Source organism: Ambystoma mexicanum, chromosome 10, assembly GCF_040938575.1.
Source record: "Ambystoma mexicanum isolate Mex_15411 chromosome 10, UKY_AmexF1_1, whole genome shotgun sequence".
NCBI classification, from domain to species: domain Eukaryota; kingdom Metazoa; phylum Chordata; class Amphibia; order Caudata; family Ambystomatidae; genus Ambystoma; species Ambystoma mexicanum.
The window spans coordinates 556,092,924-556,117,520 of NC_090932.1; the positions used below are offsets into that span (position 1 = coordinate 556,092,924).

The 24,597-nt window shown below is 62.8% G+C and overlaps 1 protein-coding gene across 1 annotated transcript in view; it reads right to left on the reverse strand.

Moving 5' to 3' along the window:
* AGXT (alanine--glyoxylate aminotransferase) overlaps positions 1-24,597 on the reverse strand; it is a 1,153,507-nt gene that overhangs the window by 861,934 nt on the left and 266,976 nt on the right. The window lies entirely within an intron of this gene.

The window sequence follows — 24,597 nt, forward strand, 5'->3', positions numbered from 1 at the left end:
CTCAACCCATCCCAGGGCCAAACACATTTTGGCTCATGCCCCCCACCCCCCCCCGCTCATGCCCCGTGTCTCCCTGCTGTTGCCCCCACCCACGCTCATGCCCCGTGTCTCTCTCCTGTTGCCCCCCACCCCCGCTCATGCCCCGTGTCTCTCTCCTGTTGCCCCCCTCCCCCGCTAATGCCCCGCGTCTCCCTCGTGTTCCCCCCACTCCCCGCTCATGCCCCGTGTCTCCCTGCTGTTTCCCCCCACCTCCTCTCATGCCCCGTGTCTCTCTTCTGTTACCCCCCACCCCCGGTCATGCCCCGTGTCTCTCTGCTGTTGCCCCCCACCCTCCGCTCATGCCCCGTGTCTCTCTCCTGTTACCCCCACCCCCCTCTCATGCCCCGTGTCTCCCTCGTGTTCCGCCAACCCCCCGCTCATGCCCCAGGTCTCCCTGCTGTTGCCCCCCACCCCCCGCTCATGCCCCGTTTCTCTCTCATGTTGCCCCCAACCCCCGCTCATGCCCGTGTCTCTCTCCTGTTACCCCCACCCCACTCTCATGCCCCGTGTCTCTCTCCTGTTGCCCCCCACCCCGGTCATGCCCTGTGTCTCCCTGCTGTTGCCCCCACCCCCTGCTCATGCCCCAAGTCTCTCTCCTGTTACCCTCACCCCCGCTCATGCCCCGTGTCTCCCTCGTGTTACCCCACCCCCCGCTCATGCCCCGTGTCTCCCTCGTGTTACCCCACCCCCCGCTCATGCCCCGTGTCTCCCTGCTGTTGACCCCCACCCTCCACTCATGCCCTGTGCCTTTCTCATGTTGCCCCCCACCCCCTGCTCATGCCCTGTGTCTCTCTCCTGTTGCCCCCCACCCCCCGGTCATGCCCCGTGTCTCCCTGCTGTTGCCCCCCACCCCCTGCTCATGCCCCATGTCTCTCTTTTGTTACCCCCACCCCCGCTCATGCCCCATGTCTCTCTCCTGTTACCCCCACTCCCCTCTCATGCCCCGTGTCTCTCTCCTGTTATGCCCCACCCCCCGCTCATGCCCCGTGTCTCCCTGCTGTTGCCCCCGACCCCCGCTCATGCCCTGTGTCTCTCTCCTGTTAACCCCCACCCCCCACTCATGCCCCATGTCTCCCTCGTGTTCCCCCCACCCCCCGCTCATGCCCCGTGTCTCCCTGCTGTTGCCCCCCACCTTCCGCTCATGCCCCGTGTCTCCCTGCTGTTGCCCCCCACCACCCGCTCATGCCCCGAATCTCCCTGCTGTTTCCCCCCACCCCCTCTCATGCCCTGTGTCTCTCTCCTGTTACCCCCCAACCCCCTCTTATGCCCCGTGTCTCTCTCCTGTTGCCCCCCACCCCCGGTCATGCCCTGTGTCTCTCTCCTGTTGCCCCCCACCCCCCTCTCATGCCCCGTGTCTCCCTCGTGTTCCCCCACCCCCCGCTCATGCCCCGGGTCTCCCTGCTGTTGCCCCCCACCCCCTGCTCATGCCCCGTGTCTCTCTCATGTTGCCCCCCACCCCCTGCTCATGCCCCGTGTCTCCCTCGTGTTCCCCCACCCCCGCTCATGCCCCGTGTCTCCCTGCTGTTGCCCCCCACCCCCGCTCATGCCCCGTGTCTCTCTCATGTTGCCCCCCACCCGCTCATGCCGTGTCTCTCTCCTGTTGCCCCCCACCCCCCAGTCATGCCCCGTGTCTCCCTGCAGTTGCCCCCCACCCCCCACTCAGGCCCGTGTCTCTCTCCTGTTAACCCCCACCCCCTGCTCATGCCCCGTGTCTCCCTGCTGTTGTCCCCCACCCCCCGGTCATGCCCCGTGTCTCCCTGCTGTTGCCCCCCACCCCCTGCTCATGCCCCGTTTCTCTCGCCTGTTACCCCTCCACCCCCCTCTCATGCCCTGTGTCTCTCTCCTGTTATCCCCCACCCCCCTCTCATGCCCGTGTCTCTCTCCTGTGGCCCCCCACCCCCGGGTCATGCCCCGTGTCTCCCTGCTGTTGCCCCCCACACCCTGCTCATGCCCCGTGTCTCTACTGTGCCCCCCACGCCCCGCTCATGCCTCGTGTCAATCCTGTTACCCCCCACCCCCGCTCATGCCCCGTGTCTCCCTGCTGTTGCCCCTCACAACCTGCTCATGCCCTGTGTCTCGCTCATGTTCCCCCACCCCCCGCTCATGTCCCGTGTCTCCCTGCTGTTGCCCCAGACCCCCGCTCATGCCACGTGTCTCTCTCCTGTTACCCCCACCCCCCTCTCTTGCCCCGTGTCTCTCTCCTGTTGCCCCCCACCCCCAGGTCAAGCCCTGTGTCTCTCTCCTGTTGCCCCCGACCCCCCAGCCATGCCCCGTGTCTCTCTGTTGCCCCCCACCCCCCGGTCATGCCCCGTGTCTCCCTGCTTTTGCCCCCCACCCCCCGCTCATGTCCCGTGTCTCTCTTCTGTTACCCCCCACCCCCCTCTCATGCCTCGTGTCTCCCTCGTTTTCCCCCCGCTCATAACCCGTGTCTCCCTGCTGTTGCCTCCCACCCCCCGCTCATGCCCTGTGTCTGTCTCCTTTTACCCCCCCACCCCCCTCTCATGCCCCGTGTCTCTCTCCTGTTGCCCCGACCCCCCGGTCATGCCTCATGTCTCCCACCTGTTGCCCCCCACCCACCGCTCATGCCCCGTGTCTCTCTCCTGTTAGCCCCCACCCCCTGCTCATGCCCCGTGTCTCTCTGCTGTTGCCCCCCACCCCCCGCTCATGCCCCGTGTCTCCCTGCTGTTGCCCCCCACCCCCCGCTCATGCCCCGTTTCTCTCTCCTGTTACCCCTCCACCCCCTCTCATGCCCTGTGTCTCTCTCCTGTTACCCCCCACCCCCCTCTCATGCCCCGTGTCTCTCTCCTGTGGCCCCCCACCCCCGGGTCATGCCCCATGTCTCCCTGCTGTTGCCCCCCACACCCCGCTCATGCCCCGTGTCTCTCCTGTTACCCCCCCACCCCCGCTCATGCCCTGTGTCTCCCTGCTGTTGCCCCTCACAACCCGCTCATGCCCCGTGTCTCTCTCCTGTTACCCCCACACCCCTGCTCATGCCCCGTGTCTCCCTCATGTTCCCCCACCCCGCGCTCATGCCCCGTGTCTCCCTGCTGTTGCCCCAGACCCCCGCTCATGCCACGTGTCTCTCTCCTGTTACCCCCCACCCCCCTCTCATGCCCCGTGTCTCTCTCCTATTGCCCCCCACCCCCAGGTCAAGCCCTGTGTCTCTCTCCTGTTGCCCCCGACCTCCCAGCCATGCCCTGTGTCTCTCTGTTGCCCCCACCCCCCGGTCATGCCCCGTGTCTCCCTGCTTTTGCCCCCCACTCCCTGCTCATGTCCCGTGTCTCTCTTCTGTTACCCCCCACCCCCCTCTCATGCCCCGTGTCTCCCTCGTTTTCCCCACACTCATATCCCGTGTCTCCCTGCTGTTGCCTCCCACCCCCCTCTTATGCCCCGTGTCTCTCTCCTGTTGCCCCGACCCCCCGGTCATGCCCCGTGTCTCCCACCTGTTGCCCCCCACCCCCCGCTCATGGCCCGTGTCTCTCTCCTGTTACCCCCCACCCCCCTCTCATGCCCCGTGTCTCTCTCCTGTTACCCCTCACCCCCCTCTCATGCCCTGTGTCTCTCTCCTGTTGCCCCCCACCCCCGGTCATGCCCCGTGTCTCCCTTATGTTGCCCCCCACGCCCCAGTCATGCCCTGTGTCTCCCTGCTGTTGCCCCCCACCCTCTGCTCATGCCCCGTGTCTCTCTCCTGTTACTCCCCACCCCCCTCTCATGCCCCGTGTCTCTCTCCTGTTGCCCCCACCCCCCGGTCATGCCCCGTGTCTCCCTCTTGTTCCCCCCACCCCCGCTCATGCCCCGTGTCTCCCTGCTGTTGCCCCCCACCCTCCGCTCATGCCACATGTCTCCCTGCTGTTGCCCCCCACCCTCTGCTCATGCCCCGTGTCTCTCTCCTGTTAACCCCCACCCCCGCTCATGCCCGTGTCTCCCTCTTGTTCCCCCCACCCCCCGCTCATGCCCCGTGTCTCCCTGCTGTTGCCCCCACCCCCACTCATGCCCCGTGTCTCCCTGCTGTTGCCCGCAACCCTCCGCTCATGCCCCGTGTCTCCCTGCTGTTGCCCCCCACCACCCGCTCATGCCCCGAATCTCCCTGCTGTTTCCCCCCACCCCCTCTCATGCCCTGTGTCTCTCTCCTGTTACCCCCCAACCCCCTCTCATGCCCCGTGTCTCTCTCCTGTTGCCCCCCACCCCCGGTCATGCCCTGTGTCTCTCTCCTGTTACCCCCCACCCCCCTCTCATGCCCCGTGTCTCCCTCATGTTCCCCCACCCCCCGCTCATGCCCCAGGTCTCCCTGCTGTTGCCCCCCACCCCCTGCTCATGCCCCGTGTCTCTCTCATGTTGCCCCCCACCCCCCGCTCATGCCCCGTGTCTCCCTCGTGTTCCCCCACCCCCGCTCATGCCCCGTGTCTCCCTGCTGTTGCCCCCCACCCCCGCTCATGCCCTGTGTCTCTCTCATGTTGCCCCCCACCCGCTCATGCCGTGTCTCTCTCCTGTTGCCCCCCACCCCCCAGTCATGCCCCGTGTCTCCCTGCAGTTGCCCCCCACCCCCCACTCAGGCCCGTGTCTCTCTCCTGTTAACCCCCACCCCCTGCTCATGCTCCGTGTCTCCCTGCTGTTGTCCCCCACCCCCCGGTCATGCCCCGTGTCTCTCTGCTGTTGCCCCCCCACCCCCTGCTCATGCCCCGTTTCTCTCTCCTGTTACCCCTCCACCCCCCTCTCATGCCCTGTGTCTCTCTCCTGTTACCCCCCACCCCCCTCTCATGCCCGTGTCTCTCTCCTGTGGCCCCCACCCCCGGGTCATGCCCCGTGTCTCCCTGCTGTTGCCCCCCACACCCTGCTCATGCCCCGTGTCTCTACTGTGCCCCCCGCTCATGCCTCGTGTCAATCCTGTTACCCCCCACCCCCGCTCATGCCCCGTGTCTCCCTGCTGTTGCCCCTCACAACCTGCTCATGCCCCGTGTCTCGCTCATGTTCCCCCACCCCCCGCTCATGTCCCGTGTCTCCCTGCTGTTGCCCCAGACCCCCGCTCATGCCACGTGTCTCTCTCCTGTTACCCCCACCCCCCTCTCATGCCCCGTGTCTCTCTCCTGTTGCCCCCCACCCCCAGGTCAAGCCCTGTGTCTCTCTCCTGTTGCCCCCGACCCCCCAGCCATGCCCCGCGTCTCTCTGTTGCCCCCCACCCCCCGGTCATGCCCCGTGTCTCCTTGCTTTTGCCCCCCACCCCCCGCTCATGTCCCGTGTCTCTCTTCTGTTACCCCCACCCCCCTCTCATGCCTCGTGTCTCCCTCGTTTTCCCCCCGCTCATAACCCGTGTCTCCCTGCTGTTGCTTCCCACCCCCCGCTCATGCCCTGTGTCTGTCTCCTTTTACCCCCCCACCCCCCTCTCATGCCCCGTGTCTCTCTCCTGTTGCCCCGACCTCCCGGTCATGCCCCATGTCTCCCACCTGTTGCCCCCCACCCACCGCTCATGCCCCGTGTCTCTCTCCTGTTAGCCCCCACCCCCTGCTCATGCCCCGTGTCTCCCTGCTGTTGCCCCCCACCCCCCGCTCATGCCCCGTGTCTCCCTGCTGTTGCCCCCCACCCCCCGCTCATGCCCCGTTTCTCTCTCCTGTTACCCCTCCACCCCCCTCTCATGCCCTGTGTCTCTCTCCTGTTACCCCCCACCCCCCTCTCATGCCCCGTGTCTCTCTCCTGTGGCCCCCCACCCCCGGGTCATGCCCCGTGTCTCCCTGCTGTGCCCCCCACACCCCGCTCATGCCCCGTGTCTCTACTGTTCCCCCCACACCCCTCTCATGCCTCGTGTCTCTCCTGTTACCCCCCACCCCCGCTCATGCCCTGTGTCTCCCTGCTGTTGCCCCTCACAACCCGCTCATGCCCCGTGTCTCTCTCCTGTTACCCCCACGCCCCTGCTCATGCCCCGTGTCTCCCTCATGTTCCCCCACCCCGGGCTCATGCCCCGTGTCTCCCTGCTGTTGCCCCAGACCCCCGCTCATGCCACGTGTCTCTCTCCTGTTACCCCCCACCCCCAGGTCAAGCCCTGTGTCTCTCTCCTGTTGCCCCCGACCTCCCAGCCATGCCCTGTGTCTCTCTGTTGCCCCCACCCCCGGTCATGCCCCGTGTCTCCCTGCTTTTGCCCCCCACCCCCCGCTCATGTCCCGTGTCTCTCTTCTGTTACCCCCCACCCCCCTCTCATGCCCCGTGTCTCCCTCGTTTTCCCCACACTCATATCCCGTGTCTCCCTGCTGTTGCCTCCCACCCCCCTCTTATGCCCAGTGTCTCTCTCCTGTTGCCCCGACCCCCCGGTCATGCCCCGTGTCTCCCACCTGTTGCCCCCCACCCCCGCTCATGCCCCCTGTCTCTCTCCTGTTACCCCCCACCCCCCTCTCATGCCCCGTGTCTCTCTCCTGTTACCCCTCACCCCCCTCTCATGACCTGTGTCTCTCTCCTGTTGCCCCCCACCCCCGGTCATGTCCCGTGTCTCCCTTATGTTGCCCCCCACGCCCCAGTCATGCCCTGTGTCTCCCTGCTGTTGCCCCCCCACCCCCGCTCATGCCCTGTGTCTCTCTCCTGTTACCCCCACCACCCTCTCATGCCCCATGTCTCCCTCGTGTTCCCCCACCCCTGCTCATGCCCCGTGTCTCCCTGCTGTTGCCCCCCACCCCCGCTCATGCCCTGTGTCTCTCTCATGTTGCCCCCCACCCCCGCTCATGCCCCGTGTCTCTCTCCTGTTACCCCCCACCCCTCTCTCATGCCCCGTGTCTCTCTCCTGTCGCCCCCACCCCCGGTCATGCCCCGTGTCTCCCTCCTGTTGCCCCCAACCCCCCGCTCATGCCCCGTGTCTCTCTCCTGTTACCCCCACCCCCTCTCATGCCCCGTGTCTCTCTCCTGTTACCCCTATCCTCTGCTCATGCCCCGTGTCTCTCTCCTGTTACTCCCCACCCCCTCTCATGCCCCGTGTCTCCCTGCTGTTGCCCCCCACCCCCCGCTCATGCCCTGTGCCTCTCTCATGTTGCCCCCCACCCCCCCGGTCATGCCCCGTGTCTCCCTGCTGTTGCCCCCCACCCTCTGCTCATGCCCCGTGTCTCTCTCCTGTTACTCCCCACCCCCCTCTCATGCCCCGTGTCTCTCTCCTGTTGCCCCCACCCCCTGGTCATGCCCCGTGTCTCCCTCTTGTTCCCCCCACCCCCGCTCATGCCCCGTGTCTCCCTGCTGTTGCCCCCCACCCTCCGCTCATGCCACATGTCTCCCTGCTGTTGCCCCCCACCCTCTGCTCATGCCCCGTGTCTCTCTCCTGTTAACCCCCACCCCCGCTCATGCCCCGTGTCTCCCTCTTGTTCCCCCCACCCCCCGCTCATGCCCCGTGTCTCCCTGCTGTTGCCCCCACCCTCCGCTCATGCCACATGTCTCCCTGCTGTTGCCCCCCACCCCCGCTCATGCCCCGTGTCTCTCTCCTGTTACCCCCCACCCCCCTCTCATTCCCCATGTCTCTCTCCTGTTACCCCCCTGCTCATGCCCCATGTCTCTCACCTGTTACCCCCCACCCCCCTCTCTTGCCCCGTGTCTCTCTCCTGTTGCCCCCCACCCCCCGGTCAAGCCCCGTGTCTCTCTCCTGTTGCCCCCATCTCCCAGTCATGCCCCGTGTCTCTCTCCTGTTACCCCCCCCACCCCCCGCTCATGCCCCGTGTCTCTCTCCTGTTACCCCCTGCTCATGCCCCGTGTCTCTCTCCTGTTGCCCCCCACCCCCTGCCCCGTGTCTCTCTCCTGTTAACCCCCACCCCCGCTCATGCCCCGCATCTCCCTCGTGTTCCCCCACCCTCCGCTCATGCCCCGTATCTCACTGCTGTTGCCCCCAGCCCCCGCTCATGCCCCGTGTCTCCCTGCAGTTTCCACCCACCTCCTCTTATGCCCCGTGTCTCTATCCTGTCATCCCCCACCCTCCGCTCATGCCCCATGTCTCTCTCCTGTTACCCCCCACCCCCCTCTCATGCCCCGTGTCTCCCTCGTGTTGCCCCCCACGCCCCAGTCATGCCCTGTGTCTCCCTGCTGTTGCCCCCCCACCCCCGCTCATGCCCTGTGTCTCTCTCCTGTTACCCCCACCACCCTCTCATGCCCCATGTCTCCCTCGTGTTCCCCCACCCCTGCTCATGCCCCGTGTCTCCCTGCTGTTGCCCCCCACCCCCGCTCATGCCCTGTGTCTCTCTCATGTTGCCCCCCACCCCCGCTCATGCCCCGTGTCTCTCTCCTGTTGCCCCCCACCCCCCGCTCATGCCCCGTTTCTCTCTCCTGTTACCCCTCCACCCCCCTCTCATGCCCTGTGTCTCTCTCCTGTTACCCCCCACCCCCCTCTCATGCCCCGTGTCTCTCTCCTGTGGCCCCCCACCCCCGGGTCATGCCCCGTGTCTCCCTGCTGTGCCCCCCACACCCCGCTCATGCCCCGTGTCTCTACTGTTCCCCCCACACCCCTCTCATGCCTCGTGTCTCTCCTGTTACCCCCCACCCCCGCTCATGCCCTGTGTCTCCCTGCTGTTGCCCCTCACAACCCGCTCATGCCCCGTGTCTCTCTCCTGTTACCCCCACACCCCTGCTCATGCCCCGTGTCTCCCTCATGTTCCCCCACCCCGGGCTCATGCCCCGTGTCTCCCTGCTGTTGCCCCAGACCCCCGCTCATGCCACGTGTCTCTCTCCTGTTACCCCCCACCCCCAGGTCAAGCCCTGTGTCTCTCTCCTGTTGCCCCCGACCTCCCAGCCATGCCCTGTGTCTCTCTGTTGCCCCCACCCCCGGTCATGCCCCGTGTCTCCCTGCTTTTGCCCCCCACCCCCCGCTCATGTCCCGTGTCTCTCTTCTGTTACCCCCCACCCCCCTCTCATGCCCCGTGTCTCCCTCGTTTTCCCCACACTCATATCCCGTGTCTCCCTGCTGTTGCCTCCCACCCCCCTCTTATGCCCAGTGTCTCTCTCCTGTTGCCCCGACCCCCCGGTCATGCCCCGTGTCTCCCACCTGTTGCCCCCCACCCCCGCTCATGCCCCCTGTCTCTCTCCTGTTACCCCCCACCCCCCTCTCATGCCCCGTGTCTCTCTCCTGTTACCCCTCACCCCCCTCTCATGACCTGTGTCTCTCTCCTGTTGCCCCCCACCCCCGGTCATGTCCCGTGTCTCCCTTATGTTGCCCCCCACGCCCCAGTCATGCCCTGTGTCTCCCTGCTGTTGCCCCCCACCCCCGCTCATGCCCTGTGTCTCTCTCCTGTTACCCCCACCACCCTCTCATGCCCCATGTCTCCCTCGTGTTCCCCCACCCCTGCTCATGCCCCGTGTCTCCCTGCTGTTGCCCCCCACCCCCGCTCATGCCCTGTGTCTCTCTCATGTTGCCCCCCACCCCCGCTCATGCCCCGTGTCTCTCTCCTGTTACCCCCCACCCCTCTCTCATGCCCCGTGTCTCTCTCCTGTCGCCCCCACCCCCGGTCATGCCCCGTGTCTCCCTCCTGTTGCCCCCAACCCCCCGCTCATGCCCCGTGTCTCTCTCCTGTTACCCCCACCCCCTCTCATGCCCCGTGTCTCTCTCCTGTTACCCCTATCCTCTGCTCATGCCCCGTGTCTCTCTCCTGTTACTCCCCACCCCCTCTCATGCCCCGTGTCTCCCTGCTGTTGCCCCCCACCCCCCGCTCATGCCCTGTGCCTCTCTCATGTTGCCCCCCACCCCCCCGGTCATGCCCCGTGTCTCCCTGCTGTTGCCCCCCACCCTCTGCTCATGCCCCGTGTCTCTCTCCTGTTACTCCCCACCCCCCTCTCATGCCCCGTGTCTCTCTCCTGTTGCCCCCACCCCCTGGTCATGCCCCGTGTCTCCCTCTTGTTCCCCCCACCCCCGCTCATGCCCCGTGTCTCCCTGCTGTTGCCCCCCACCCTCCGCTCATGCCACATGTCTCCCTGCTGTTGCCCCCCACCCTCTGCTCATGCCCCGTGTCTCTCTCCTGTTAACCCCCACCCCCGCTCATGCCCCGTGTCTCCCTCTTGTTCCCCCCACCCCCCGCTCATGCCCCGTGTCTCCCTGCTGTTGCCCCCACCCTCCGCTCATGCCACATGTCTCCCTGCTGTTGCCCCCCACCCCCGCTCATGCCCCGTGTCTCTCTCCTGTTACCCCCCACCCCCCTCTCATTCCCCATGTCTCTCTCCTGTTACCCCCCTGCTCATGCCCCATGTCTCTCACCTGTTACCCCCCACCCCCCTCTCTTGCCCCGTGTCTCTCTCCTGTTGCCCCCCACCCCCCGGTCAAGCCCCGTGTCTCTCTCCTGTTGCCCCCATCTCCCAGTCATGCCCCGTGTCTCTCTCCTGTTACCCCCCCCACCCCCCGCTCATGCCCCGTGTCTCTCTCCTGTTACCCCCTGCTCATGCCCCGTGTCTCTCTCCTGTTGCCCCCCACCCCCTGCCCCGTGTCTCTCTCCTGTTAACCCCCACCCCCGCTCATGCCCCGCATCTCCCTCGTGTTCCCCCACCCTCCGCTCATGCCCCGTATCTCACTGCTGTTGCCCCCAGCCCCCGCTCATGCCCCGTGTCTCCCTGCAGTTTCCACCCACCTCCTCTTATGCCCCGTGTCTCTATCCTGTCACCCCCCACCCTCCGCTCATGCCCCATGTCTCTCTCCTGTTACCCCCCACCCCCCTCTCATGCCCCGTGTCTCCCTCGTGTTGCCCCCCACGCCCCAGTCATGCCCTGTGTCTCCCTGCTGTTGCCCCCCCACCCCCGCTCATGCCCTGTGTCTCTCTCCTGTTACCCCCACCACCCTCTCATGCCCCATGTCTCCCTCGTGTTCCCCCACCCCTGCTCATGCCCCGTGTCTCCCTGCTGTTGCCCCCCACCCCCGCTCATGCCCTGTGTCTCTCTCATGTTGCCCCCCACCCCCGCTCATGCCCCGTGTCTCTCTCCTGTTACCCCCCACCCCTCTCTCATGCCCCGTGTCTCTCTCCTGTCGCCCCCACCCCCGGTCATGCCCCGTGTCTCCCTCCTGTTGCCCCCAACCCCCCGCTCATGCCCCGTGTCTCTCTCCTGTTACCCCCACCCCCTCTCATGCCCCGTGTCTCTCTCCTGTTACCCCTATCCTCTGCTCATGCCCCGTGTCTCTCTCCTGTTACTCCCCACCCCCTCTCATGCCCCGTGTCTCCCTGCTGTTGCCCCCCACCCCCCGCTCATGCCCTGTGCCTCTCTCATGTTGCCCCCCACCCCCCCGGTCATGCCCCGTGTCTCCCTGCTGTTGCCCCCCACCCTCTGCTCATGCCCCGTGTCTCTCTCCTGTTACTCCCCACCCCCCTCTCATGCCCCGTGTCTCTCTCCTGTTGCCCCCACCCCCTGGTCATGCCCCGTGTCTCCCTCTTGTTCCCCCCACCCCCGCTCATGCCCCGTGTCTCCCTGCTGTTGCCCCCCACCCTCCGCTCATGCCACATGTCTCCCTGCTGTTGCCCCCCACCCTCTGCTCATGCCCCGTGTCTCTCTCCTGTTAACCCCCACCCCCGCTCATGCCCCGTGTCTCCCTCTTGTTCCCCCCACCCCCCGCTCATGCCCCGTGTCTCCCTGCTGTTGCCCCCACCCTCCGCTCATGCCACATGTCTCCCTGCTGTTGCCCCCCACCCCCGCTCATGCCCCGTGTCTCTCTCCTGTTACCCCCCACCCCCCTCTCATTCCCCATGTCTCTCTCCTGTTACCCCCCTGCTCATGCCCCATGTCTCTCACCTGTTACCCCCCACCCCCCTCTCTTGCCCCGTGTCTCTCTCCTGTTGCCCCCCACCCCCCGGTCAAGCCCCGTGTCTCTCTCCTGTTGCCCCCATCTCCCAGTCATGCCCCGTGTCTCTCTCCTGTTACCCCCCCCACCCCCCGCTCATGCCCCGTGTCTCTCTCCTGTTACCCCCTGCTCATGCCCCGTGTCTCTCTCCTGTTGCCCCCCACCCCCTGCCCCGTGTCTCTCTCCTGTTAACCCCCACCCCCGCTCATGCCCCGCATCTCCCTCGTGTTCCCCCACCCTCCGCTCATGCCCCGTATCTCACTGCTGTTGCCCCCAGCCCCCGCTCATGCCCCGTGTCTCCCTGCAGTTTCCACCCACCTCCTCTTATGCCCCGTGTCTCTATCCTGTCACCCCCCACCCTCCGCTCATGCCCCATGTCTCTCTCCTGTTACCCCCCACCCCCCTCTCATGCCCCGTGTCTCCCTCGTGTTCCCCCCACCCCCGCTCATGCCCTGTGTCTCCCTGCTGTTGCCCCCCACCCCCCGCTCATGCCCCGTGTCTCTCTCATGTTGCCCCCCACCCCCGGCTCATGCCCCGTGTCTCTCTCCTGTTACCCTCACCCCCCTCTCATGCCCAGTGTCTCTCTCATGTTGCCCCCCACCCCCGGTCATGACCCGTCTCTCCCTGCTGTTGCCCCCCACCCCCTGCTCATGCCCGAGTCTCTCTCCTGTTACCCTCAACCCCGCTCATGCCCCGTGTCTCTCTCCTGTTAACCCCCCACCCCCTTTCATTCCCCGTGTCTCTCTCCTGTTACCCCCCACTCCCCGCTCATGCCCCGTGTCTCTCTCCTGTTGCCCCCACCCCCGCTCATGCCCCGTGTCTTCCTGCTGTTGCCCCCCACCCCCGCTCAAGCCCCGTGTCTCTCTCCTGTTAACCCCCACCCCCTGCTCATGCCCCGTGTCTCCCTGCTGTTGCCTCCCACCCCCCACTCATGCCCGTGTCTCCCTGCTGTTGCCCCCCCACCCCCCACTCATGCCCCGTGTCTCTCTCTTGTTACCCCCACCCCCTCTCATGCCCTGTGTCTCTTTCCTTTTACCCCCCACCCCCAGTCATGCCCCGTGTCTCCCTGCTGTTGCCCCCCACCCCCGTTCATGCCTCGTGTCTCTCCTGTTACCCCCCACCCCCACTCATGCCCCGTGTCTCCCTGCTGTTGCCCCTCACAACCCGCTCATGCCCCGTGTCTCTCTCCTGTTACCCCCACACCCCTGCTCATGCCCCGTGTCTCCCTTGTGTTCCCCCCACCTCCCGCTCCTGCCCCGTGTCTCCCTGCTGTTGCCCCCGACCCCCGCTCATGCCCCCTGTCTCTCTCCTGTTACCCCCACCCCCCTCATGCCCCGTGTCTCTCTCCTATTGCCCCCCACCCCAAGGTCAAGCCCTGAGTCCCTCTCCTGTTGGCCCGACCCCCCAGCCATGCCCTGTGTCTCCCTGTTGCCCCCCACCCCCCGGTCATGCCCTGTGTCTCCCTCCTGTTGCCCCCCACCCCCGCTCAGGCCCCGTGTCTCTCTCCTGTTAACCCCCACCCCCTGCTCATGCCCCGTGTCTCCCTGCTGTTGCCTCCCACCCCCCACTCATGCCCGCGTCTCCCTGCTGTTGCCCCCCCACCCCCCACTCATGCCCCGTGTCTCTCTCTTGTTACCCCCCCGCCCCCCTCTCATGCCCTGTGTCTCTTTCCTTTTACCCCCCACCCCCCTGCTCATGCCCCATGTCTCTCACCTGTTACCCCCCACCCCCCTCTCTTGCCCCGTGTCTCTCTCCTGTTGCCCCCCACCCCCCGGTCAAGCCCCGTGTCTCTCTCCTGTTGCCCCCATCTCCCAGTCATGCCCCGTGTCTCTCTCCTGTTACCCCCCCCACCCCCCGCTCATGCCCCGTGTCTCTCTCCTGTTACCCCCTGCTCATGCCCCGTGTCTCTCTCCTGTTGCCCCCCACCCCCTGCCCCGTGTCTCTCTCCTGTTAACCCCCACCCCCGCTCATGCCCCGCATCTCCCTCGTGTTCCCCCACCCTCCGCTCATGCCCCGTATCTCACTGCTGTTGCCCCCAGCCCCCGCTCATGCCCCGTGTCTCCCTGCAGTTTCCACCCACCTCCTCTTATGCCCCGTGTCTCTATCCTGTCACCCCCCACCCTCCGCTCATGCCCCATGTCTCTCTCCTGTTACCCCCCACCCCCCTCTCATGCCCCGTGTCTCCCTCGTGTTCCCCCCACCCCCGCTCATGCCCTGTGTCTCCCTGCTGTTGCCCCCCACCCCCCGCTCATGCCCCGTGTCTCTCTCATGTTGCCCCCCACCCCCGGCTCATGCCCCGTGTCTCTCTCCTGTTACCCTCACCCCCCTCTCATGCCCAGTGTCTCTCTCATGTTGCCCCCCACCCCCGGTCATGACCCGTCTCTCCCTGCTGTTGCCCCCCACCCCCTGCTCATGCCCGAGTCTCTCTCCTGTTACCCTCAACCCCGCTCATGCCCCGTGTCTCTCTCCTGTTAACCCCCCACCCCCTTTCATTCCCCGTGTCTCTCTCCTGTTACTCCCCACTCCCCGCTCATGCCCCGTGTCTCTCTCCTGTTGCCCCCACCCCCGCTCATGCCCCGTGTCTTCCTGCTGTTGCCCCCCACCCCCGCTCAAGCCCCGTGTCTCTCTCCTGTTAACCCCCACCCCCTGCTCATGCCCCGTGTCTCCCTGCTGTTGCCTCCCACCCCCCACTCATGCCCGTGTCTCCCTGCTGTTGCCCCCCCACCCCCCACTCATGCCCCGTGTCTCTCTCTTGTTACCCCCACCCCCTCTCATGCCCTGTGTCTCTTTCCTTTTACCCCCCACCCCCAGTCATGCCCCGTGTCTCCCTGCTGTTGCCCCCCACCCCCGTTCATGCCTCGTGTCTCTCCTGTTACCCCCCACCCCCACTCATGCCCCGTGTCTCCCTGCTGTTGCCCCTCACAACCCGCTCATGCCCCGTGTCTCTCTCCTGTTACCCCCACACCCCTGCTCATGCCCCGTGTCTCCCTTGTGTTCCCCCCACCTCCCGCTCCTGCCCCGTGTCTCCCTGCTGTTGCCCCCGACCCCCGCTCATGCCCCCTGTCTCTCTCCTGTTACCCCCACCCCCCTCATGCCCCGTGTCTCTCTCCTATTGCCCCCCACCCCAAGGTCAAGCCCTGAGTCCCTCTCCTGTTGGCCCGACCCCCCAGCCATGCCCTGTGTCTCCCTGTTGCCCCCCACCCCCCGGTCATGCCCTGTGTCTCCCTCCTGTTGCCCCCCACCCCCGCTCAGGCCCCGTGTCTCTCTCCTGTTAACCCCCACCCCCTGCTCATGCCCCGTGTCTCCCTGCTGTTGCCTCCCACCCCCCACTCATGCCCGCGTCTCCCTGCTGTTGCCCCCCCACCCCCCACTCATGCCCCGTGTCTCTCTCTTGTTACCCCCCCGCCCCCCTCTCATGCCCTGTGTCTCTTTCCTTTTACCCCCCACCCCCCAGCCATGCCCCGTGTCTCCCTGCTGTTGCCCCCCACCCCCCGTTCATGCCTCGTGTCTCTCCTGTTACCCCCCACCCCCACTCATGCCCCGTGTCTCCCTGCTGTTGCCCCTCACAACCCGCTCATGCCCCGTGTCTCTCTCCTGTTACCCCCACACCCCTGCTCATGCCCCGTGTCTCCCTTGTGTTCCCCCACCCCCCGCTCATGCCCCGTGTCTCTCTCCTGTTGCCCCCCACCCCAAGGTCAAGCCCTGAGTCCCTCTCCTGTTGCCCCGACCCCCCAGCCATGCCCTGTGTCTTCCTGTTGCCCCCCACCCCCCGGTCATGCCCTGTGTCTCCCTCCTTTTGCCCCCCACCCCCCGCTCATGTCCCGTGCCTCTCTTCTGTTACCCCCCACCCCAAGCTCATGCCCCGTGTCTCCCTCGTTTTCCCCCCACTCATGCCCCGTGTCTCCCTGCTATTGCCTCCCACCCCCGCTCATGCCCCGTGTCTGTCTCCTGTTACCCCCCACCCCTCACTCATGCCCCGTGTCTCTCTCGTGTCGCCCCCACCCCCCGGTCATGCCCCGTGTCTCCCTCCTGTTGCCCCCCAAACCCTGCTCATGCCCCGTGTCTCTCTGCTGTTACCCCCACCCCCCTCTCATGCCCCGTGTCTCTCTCCTGTTACCCCTCACCCCCCTCTCATGCCCCGTGTCTCTCTCATGTTACCTCCCACCCCCCGGTCATGCCCAGTGTCTCCCTTCTGTTGCCCCCCACCCCCAGTCATGCCCCATGTCTCCCTGCTGTTGCTCCCAACCCCCCGCTCATGCCCCGTGTCTGTCTCCTGTTACCTCCCACCCCCCTCTCATGCCCCGTGTCTCCCTCGTGTTCCCCCCACCCCCGCTCATGCCCCGTGTCTCCCTGCTGTTGCCCCCCACCCCCGCTCATGCCCTGTGTCTCTCTCATGTTGCCCCCCACCCTCGCTCATGCCCCGTGTCTCTCTCCTGTTACCCCCACCCCCCTCTCATGCCCCGTGTCTCTCTCCTGTTGCCCCCACCGCCTGGTCATGCCCCGTGTCTCCCTGCTGTTGCCCCCCACTGCCCGCTCATGCCCCGTGTCTCTCTCCTGTTGCCCCCTACCCCCCGCTCATGCCCCATGTCTCTCTCCTGTTAACTCCGACCCCCCGCTCATGCCCCGTGTCTCCCTCGTGTTCCCCCCACCCCCGCTCATGCCCCGTGTCTCCCTGCTGTTGCCCCCCACCCCCCGCTCATGCCCCGTGTCTCTCTCATGTTGCCCCCCACCCCCGGCTCATGCCCCGTGTCTCTCTCCTGTTACCCCCACCCCACTCTCATGCCCAGTGTCTCTCTCATGTTGCCCCCCACCCCCGGTCATGCCCCGTCTCTCCCTGCTGTTGCCCCCCACCCCCTGCTCATGCCCGAGTCTCTCTCCTGTTACCCTCAACCCTGCTCATGCCCCGTGTCTCTCTCCTGTTAACCCCCCACCCCCCTTTCATTCCCCGTGTCTCTCTCCTGTTACCCCCCACCCCCCGCTCATGCCCCGTGTTTCTATCCTGTTGCCCCCCACCCCCCGCTCATGCCCCGTGTCTTCCTGCTGTTGCCCCCCAACCCCGCTCATGCCCCGTGTCTCTCTCCTGTTAACCCCCACCCCCTGCTCATGCCCCGTGTCTCCCTGCTGTTGCCTCCCACCCCCCACTCATGCCCGTGTCTCCCTGCTGTTGCCCCCCCACCCCCCACTCATGCCCCGTGTCTCTCTCTTGTTACCCCCCACCCCCCTCTCATGCCCTGTGTCTCTTTCCTTTTACCCCCCACCCCCCAGTCATGCCCCGTGTCTCCCTGCTGTTGCCCCCACCCCCCGTTCATGCCTCGTGTCTCTCCTGTTACTCCCCACCCCCACTCATGCCCCGTGTCTCCCTGCTGTTGCCCCTCACAACCCGCTCATGCCCCGTGTCTCTCTCCTGTTACCCCCACACCCCTGCTCATGCCCCGTGTCTCCCTTGTGTTCCCCCCACCCCCGCTCATGCCCCGTGTCTCCCTGCTGTTGCCCCCGACCCCCGCTCATGCCCCCTGTCTCTCTCCTGTTGCCCCCCACCCCCCTCTCATGCCCCGTGTCTCTCTCCTATTGCCCCCCACCCCAAGGTCAAGCCCTGAGTCCCTCTCCTGTTTTGCCTCGACCCCCCAGCCATGCCCTGTGTCTCCCTGTTGCCCCCCACCCCCCGGTCATGCACTGTGTCTCCCTCCTGTTGCCCCCCACCTCCGCTCAGGCCCCGTGTCTCTCTCCTGTTAACCCCCGCCCCCTGCTCATGCTTCGTGTATCCCTGCTGTTGCCTCCCACCCCCCACTCATGCCCGCGTCTCCCTGCTGTTGCCCCCCCACCCCCCACTCATGCCCCGTGTCTCTCTTGTTACCCCCCCGCCCCCCTCTCATGCCCTGTGTCTCTTTCCTTTTACCCCCCACCCCCCAGTCATGCCCCGTGTCTCCCTGCTGTTGCCCCCCACCCCCCGTTCATGCCTCGTGTCTCTCCTGTTACCCCCCACCCCCACTCATGCCCCGTGTCTCCCTGCTGTTGCCCCTCACAACCCGCTCATGCCCCGTGTCTCTCTCCTGTTACCCCCACACCCCTGCTCATGCCCTGTGTCTCCCTTGTGTTCCCCCACCCCCCGCTCATGCCTCGTGTCTCCCTGCTGTTGCCCCCGACCCCCGCTCATGCCCCCTGTCTCTCTCCTGTTACCCCCCACCCCTCTCATGCCCCGTGTCTCTCTCCTGTTGCCCCCCACCCCAAGGTCAAGCCCTGAGTCCCTCTCCTGTTGCCCCGACCCCCAGCCATGCCCTGTGTCTCCCTGTTGCCCCCCACCCCCCCGGTCATGCCCTGTGTCTCCCTCCTTTTGCCCCCCGCTCATGTCCCGTGCCTCTCTTCTGTTACCCCCCACCCCCCGCTCATGCCCCGTGTCTCCCTCGTTTTCCCCCCACTCATGCCCCGTGTCTCCCTGCTGTTGCCTCCCACCCCCGCTCATGCCCCGTGTCTCTCTCCTGTTACCCCCCACCCCTCACTCATGTCCCGTGTCTCTCTCGTGTCGCCCCCACCCCCCGCTCATGCCCCGTGTCTCCCTCCTGTTGCCCCCCAACCCCCGCTCATGCCCCGTGTCTCTCTGCTGTTACCCCCACCCCCCTCTCGTGCCCCGTGTCTCTCTCCTGTTACCCCTCATCCCCCTCTCATGCCCCGTGTCTCTCTCATGTTACCTCCCACCCCCCGGTCATGCCCCGTGTCTCCCTTCTGTTGCCCCCCACCCCCAGTCATGCCCCATGTCTCCCTGCTGTTGCTCCTAACCCCCCGCTCATGCCCCGTGTCTGTCTCCTGTTACCTCCCACCCCCCTCTCATGCCCCGTGTCTCCCTCGTGTTCCCCCCACCCCCGCTCATGCCCCGTGTCTCCCTGCTGTTGCCCCCCACCCCCGCTCATGCCCTGTGTCTCTCTCATGTTGCCCCCCACCCTCGCTCATGCCCCGTGTCTCTCTCCTGTTACCCCCACCCCCCTCTCATGCCCCGTGTCTCTCTCCTGTTGACCCCCACCCCCGGTCATGCTCCGTGTCTCCCTGCTGTTGCCCCCCACCCCCAGCTCATGCCCCGAGTCTCTCTCCTGGTACCCATACCCCCGCTCATGCCCCGTGTCTCTCTCCTGTTACCCCCCACATCCCCTCATGCCCCGTGTCTCTCTCCTGTTGCCCCCCACCCCCTGGTCATGCCCCGTGTCTCCCTGCTGTTGCCCCCCACTGCCCGCTCATGCCCTGTGTCTCTCTCCTGTTGCCCCCCACCCCCCGTTCATGCCCCGTGTCTCTCTCCTGTTCCCCCACCCCTCGCTTATGCCTCATGTCTCTCCTGTTACCCCCCACCCCCCGCTCATGCCCCGTGTCTCTCTGCTCTTGCCCCCCACCCCGCTCATGCCCCGTGTCTCTCTCCTGTTACCCGCCACCCCCCTCTCATGCCCCGTGTCTCCCTCGTGTTCCCCCATCCTCCGCTCAAGCCCTGTGTCTCCCTGCTGTTACCCCCCACCCCCCGCTCATGACCCGTGTCTCTCTCATGTTGCCCCCCACTCCCGCTCATGCCCCGTGTCTCTCTCCTGTTTGCCCCCCACCCCCCTCTCTTGCCCTGTGTCTCTCTCCTGTTGCCCCCCACCCCCCGTCAAGCCCTGCGTCTCCCTCCCGTTGCCCCCCACCCCCCACTCATGTCCCGTGTCTCTCTTCTGTTACCCCCACCCCCCTCTCATGCCCCGTGTCTCCCTCGTTTTCCCCCCGCTCGTGCCCCGTGTCTCCCTGCTGTTGCCCCCACCCCCACTCATGCCCCGTGTCTGTCTCCTGTTACCCCCCACCCCCCGCTCATGCTCCGTGTCTCTCTCCTGTTACCCCCACCTCCTCTCATGCCCTGTGTCTCTCACCTGTTGCCCCTCACACCCCGGTCATGCCCCGTGTCTCCCTGCTGTTGCCCCCAACCCCCGCTCATGCCCCATGTCTCTCCTGTTACCCCCCCAGCCCCCTCTCATGCCCCTTGTCTCTCTCCTGTTGCCCCCCACCCCCGAGTCATGCCCCGTGTCTCCCTTCTGTTGCCCCCCAATCCCCAGTCATGCCCCGTGTCTCCCTGCTGTTGCCCCCAACCCCCGCTCATGCCCTGTGTCTCTCTCCTGTTACCCCCACCCCCCTCTCATGCCCCGTGTCTCCCTCGTGTTCCCCCCACCCCCCGCTCATGCCCCGTGTCTCCCTGATTTTGCCCCCCCACCCCCAGCTCATGCCCCATGTCTCTCTCATGTTACCCCCACACCCCGCTCATGCCCCGTGTCTCTCTCCTGTTAACCCCCCCCTCTCATGCCCCGTATCTCTCTCCTGTTGCCCCCCACCCCCGGTCATGCCCCGTGTCTCCCTGATGTTACCCCCACCCCCCGCTCATGCCATGTGTCTCTCTCCTATTACCCCCACCCCCCTCTCATGCCCCGTATCTCTCTCCTGTTGCCCCCCATCCCCGGTCCTGCCCCGTGTCTCCCTGATGTTACCCCCACCCCCCCGCTCATGCCACGTGTCTCTCTCCTGTTACCCCCACCCCCCTCTCATGCCCCGTGTCTCTCTCCTGTTGCCCCCCACCCCCCGCTCATGCTCCGTGTCTCTCTCCTGTTACCCCTCACCCCCCTCTCATGCCCCGTGTCTCTCTCCTGTTACCCCCAACCCCCCACTCATGCCCCGTGTCTCTCTCCTGTTACCCCCCACCCCCTGCTCATGCCCCATGTCTCTCTCCTGTTGCCCCGCACCCCCGGTCATGCCCCGTGTCTCTCTGCTGTTGCCCCCACCCCTCGCTCATGCCCCGTGTCTCTCTCCTGTTACCCCCCAACCCCCTCTCATGCCCTGCGCCCTGCAAAAGTATCCCTGAACTCAAAGGGCACCTGCACTAAAGAAGAAAGAATGGAAAACTTAGGATCAGGCAATGGGAAACTCACATTGGACCCCCGGTGAATCCTATGTTAGTTTCATGATAGTCGTGCTCTCCCTGGTTGCAGGATGAAGATCAGCCGGGGCCTCATCTAGGGTTTATTCCTGACCCAGCGATCAACCCTGTACCAAGTCAGGCTCCCTATATTCCAGTGGAGGAATGGGTAAGGGTAACCTGCCACATCCAATTTACCAGGAGCAATGGGATCAGGATTAGTCTCGAAAGAACACTCTCAGAGTCGGGTTCACGTCCTCTTCTCTCACTGCCAGTGTCAGCTCAAACTCATCCTGGACTTGGAGCAGATGGTTCCATTGCAAGGTCTTGATGTTTCTTGGCTGTCCTCATACCCATAGTCAGTAGACAGGCAGCACTACTAATTGATGCTCAATGTTGAATGGTTGAGACTCCCACTTGTTACTCAGCTTGTTCTGTCCACTCTTTTTCCAGGCTGTGGATCAACAGACAATCACCAGGTGGAAGACTTGCATCAATGTGCAAGATGCAAGGCAACTGAGGATCTGTGTAGCCCAGAATTGGTTTGAGTATTCGAGGAGCTCAAGTAGTGAGGATCTGCCTCAGCTCCTTGAATGCCTCCTGGCATTAGTCGGTCCACCTATCATCAAAGGGCTCATGTGGATGGTATAAATGGTCTGCAGAGTAGTCCTGCCGCTCCTCTAGTTATGCAGGTATCCTTTGATGAGGTCCACAAGCGGTTGCACGATGTTGGCATATCCCACAACAAATCTCCAGTAGCTGTTAAAGAAAGGAAACTCTGTAACTCCTTCAAGTTCTGAGGTCTTGACCAGGTGAGGAAGGCTTCCGTCTTTGTGGGATCTACAGGAATGATGTCTGCAGAGATGACGTTTCCGCTGTATTTGATGCTTGTCCAGCAAAACTGGCACTTGTTCACACTGACCTTTAGCCCTTGCTCCCTTAGGCAGTAATTCTGCCAAAAATGCCCCATAGAGTCCAATGAAAAAAAGGGATCATACTCCGCCACCACCACGTGTAACCCACCTGTAAATCTGCCAAACTAAGTGGTGGCAATGGTAAGTCCAGTGGATTTACAGACAGAATACTGCCCAACTCGTAATCACCCCCATTGTCAGGTGAGATTTCGTTCAATTTCTGATTTGGCCATGTACTAAGCAGAGCATGATGTAACATTACCATTACATGAGTTCATGTTAACATAAAACACACTCAGGCCTATAAATACTTTCTTAAATGATTTCAACATCTTCACAAAACCTCTCTTTTACTTCCTTGAAGCATTACATATCTGTAAGGCATTTAATGTCAAAGAGCCCACATACAAAATGTTTAATATCATAATACATCTTCATTAAGGAGACTTCAACATCATCACACACCATCCATGTGAGGACTTCAATATCATCACATATCAACCCTGTGGGGACCTTAACATCAGCACACACCACCCATTTGAGGACTTAAATATCATCACATATCAACCCTGTGGGGACCTCAACATCAGCACACACCACTCATTTGAGGACTTAAATATCATCACATTTCATCCCTTTGGGGACCTCACCATCAGCACACACCATCCACGTGAGGACTTCAATATCATCACATATCAACCCTGTGGGGAACTCAACATCAGCACACACTGTCCATTTGAGGACTTAAATATCATCACATATCATGCCTGTGGGGACCTCACCATCAGCACACACCATCTATGTGAGGACTCCAATATCATCACATATCATCCCTGTGGGGACCTCACCATCAGCACACACCATCCATGTGAGGACTTCAATATCATCACATATCATACCTTTGGGGACCTCACCATCAGCGCACACCATCCATGTGAGGACTTCAATATCATCACATATCAACCCTGTGGGGACCTCAACATCAGCACACACCATTCAGTTGGAGGATTCAATATCATTGCATTCCATTTCTATGGGACCTTGAGCATAAATACACACTATTCTTATATGGCCTTCTATACAATGACACACCATCCCTGTGAGGACCTCTATGTCATCAAACAACATCCCAACGGAGACCTCAACATGACCACACACCATCCTTTTGGTGGACTCAGTACCATCATATCAGCTCTATTGGGACTTCAGCATCATTACATACTATTCGTATTCACATACCCTTGTATGGCCAATTGGGTGCATCTGTGGCTTCATTTGCATCACCTGAATGCATTTTCCTTCACCATTTGGGTATTTTTGGTTGAATTGGCCACTATTTTTGGCAGTGTTTCGTTCGGTATTTTTACCTGAAGATAGGATGGAATTAGCATTTTTATTTCCAGCTCTAATTCCACTGGAGGATTTAGCCCCGGGGGAATTATCACTGGTTTTCATTACTTTTTCCTCCAGCGCTCATTTCTTCTGGGTTAATTTCACCAGAGGAATTAGTGTCCATTTTCAATAACCCTTATATCAGCAGATTGATCAAAGTGGCGCTAATTCCATTACTGCCACTTTTTTCCCTTAGAGATCAACTTGTAAGGAAACCAAATGAGTATCAATTAAACATCAACTTTGTGAATATTTTTTGAATAATAAGACAAAATGTGATGCCAACATTCAATTAATTCACATATCAGACTATAGACAAGATGACATCCGTGCACATAATGTGTTGTCTTGACAGTGTAGAATTCAATTTCATCACACACCACCCCTATGGGGACTTCAACAAAATCACAGAAAAATAAGAAAGTAAAGTAAGTCATATTGCGATTCGTTTATTACAAAAGTAGTCAATGCTTGAAATGAATCTGGAAGTGTGTTGTGCAATCAATGAGGGAAGATTTACATTGCATATCAATTATATCCAATTCTGTAAACATACAAAATACACAAAAAACAGCTTAATTTCATTATTTTACATTTAAACGCAGAGTTCAGGCCATTTAAAACACAATTGTATTTGTGTATAAATGGTTCCCATGAATCTGCTGTCTGCTGCCTAAGCATGTAGGGCATCTGATTTATCAAGTGTGTTTAAATTCCTGTCCGTGTGTTGATGACTGCAATACCACACCCACCCTGCGGGGGCAGAGCTGAGTAAAAAATCAACACACCAAAATAAACACAGGTCCCCACAAAGCCATTTTTTAAAAAGTTCTAAAAATTGGCACAGATGTCTTTTAAGTTGTTTTAAGTCATTTGGAAGGCATTACCATGTGGGGACTTGGGATTAGGTCCCCACAGTGAAATCAAGTCCCCACAGCGTGTGCATGTTTACACACCAAAGTCCCCACAAGGATAGTAACACAAACTCACACACACACACACACACACACACACACACACACACACACACACACACACACACACACACACACACACACACACACACACACACACACACACACACACACACACACACACACACACACACACACACACACACACACACACACACACACACACACACACACACACACACACACACACACACACACACACACACACACACACACACACACACACACACACACACACACACTCTGACTTGCTCTCCTCCATCACACCCCACCTTTCTCCATCTCATTTTACATCAGGCCCTTCATCTCAAAATGATGCAGTGAAGCTTCTTTCAGCCTGTGGCATTGCCTTGCTGACTCAAACATAGGGATCACTTGTAGGGATGACGTTACCTGTACAGAGTAGCATTACCTGTAAGTTGCATTCCGCCCATGCTGTGTAAGGTTTTGACTCAGTATATGTGTCTCTAATTGGAGGTATGAGCCACCTATATGTGCTCTATAAATGTCTCATGCGGGTCTAGGTGAATTTCTTTTCCAACAAGGTTGGAGTGCATTGACTGCGAGGAAAGTTGGCACGGTACATTGGTGTGCCCTTGCAGT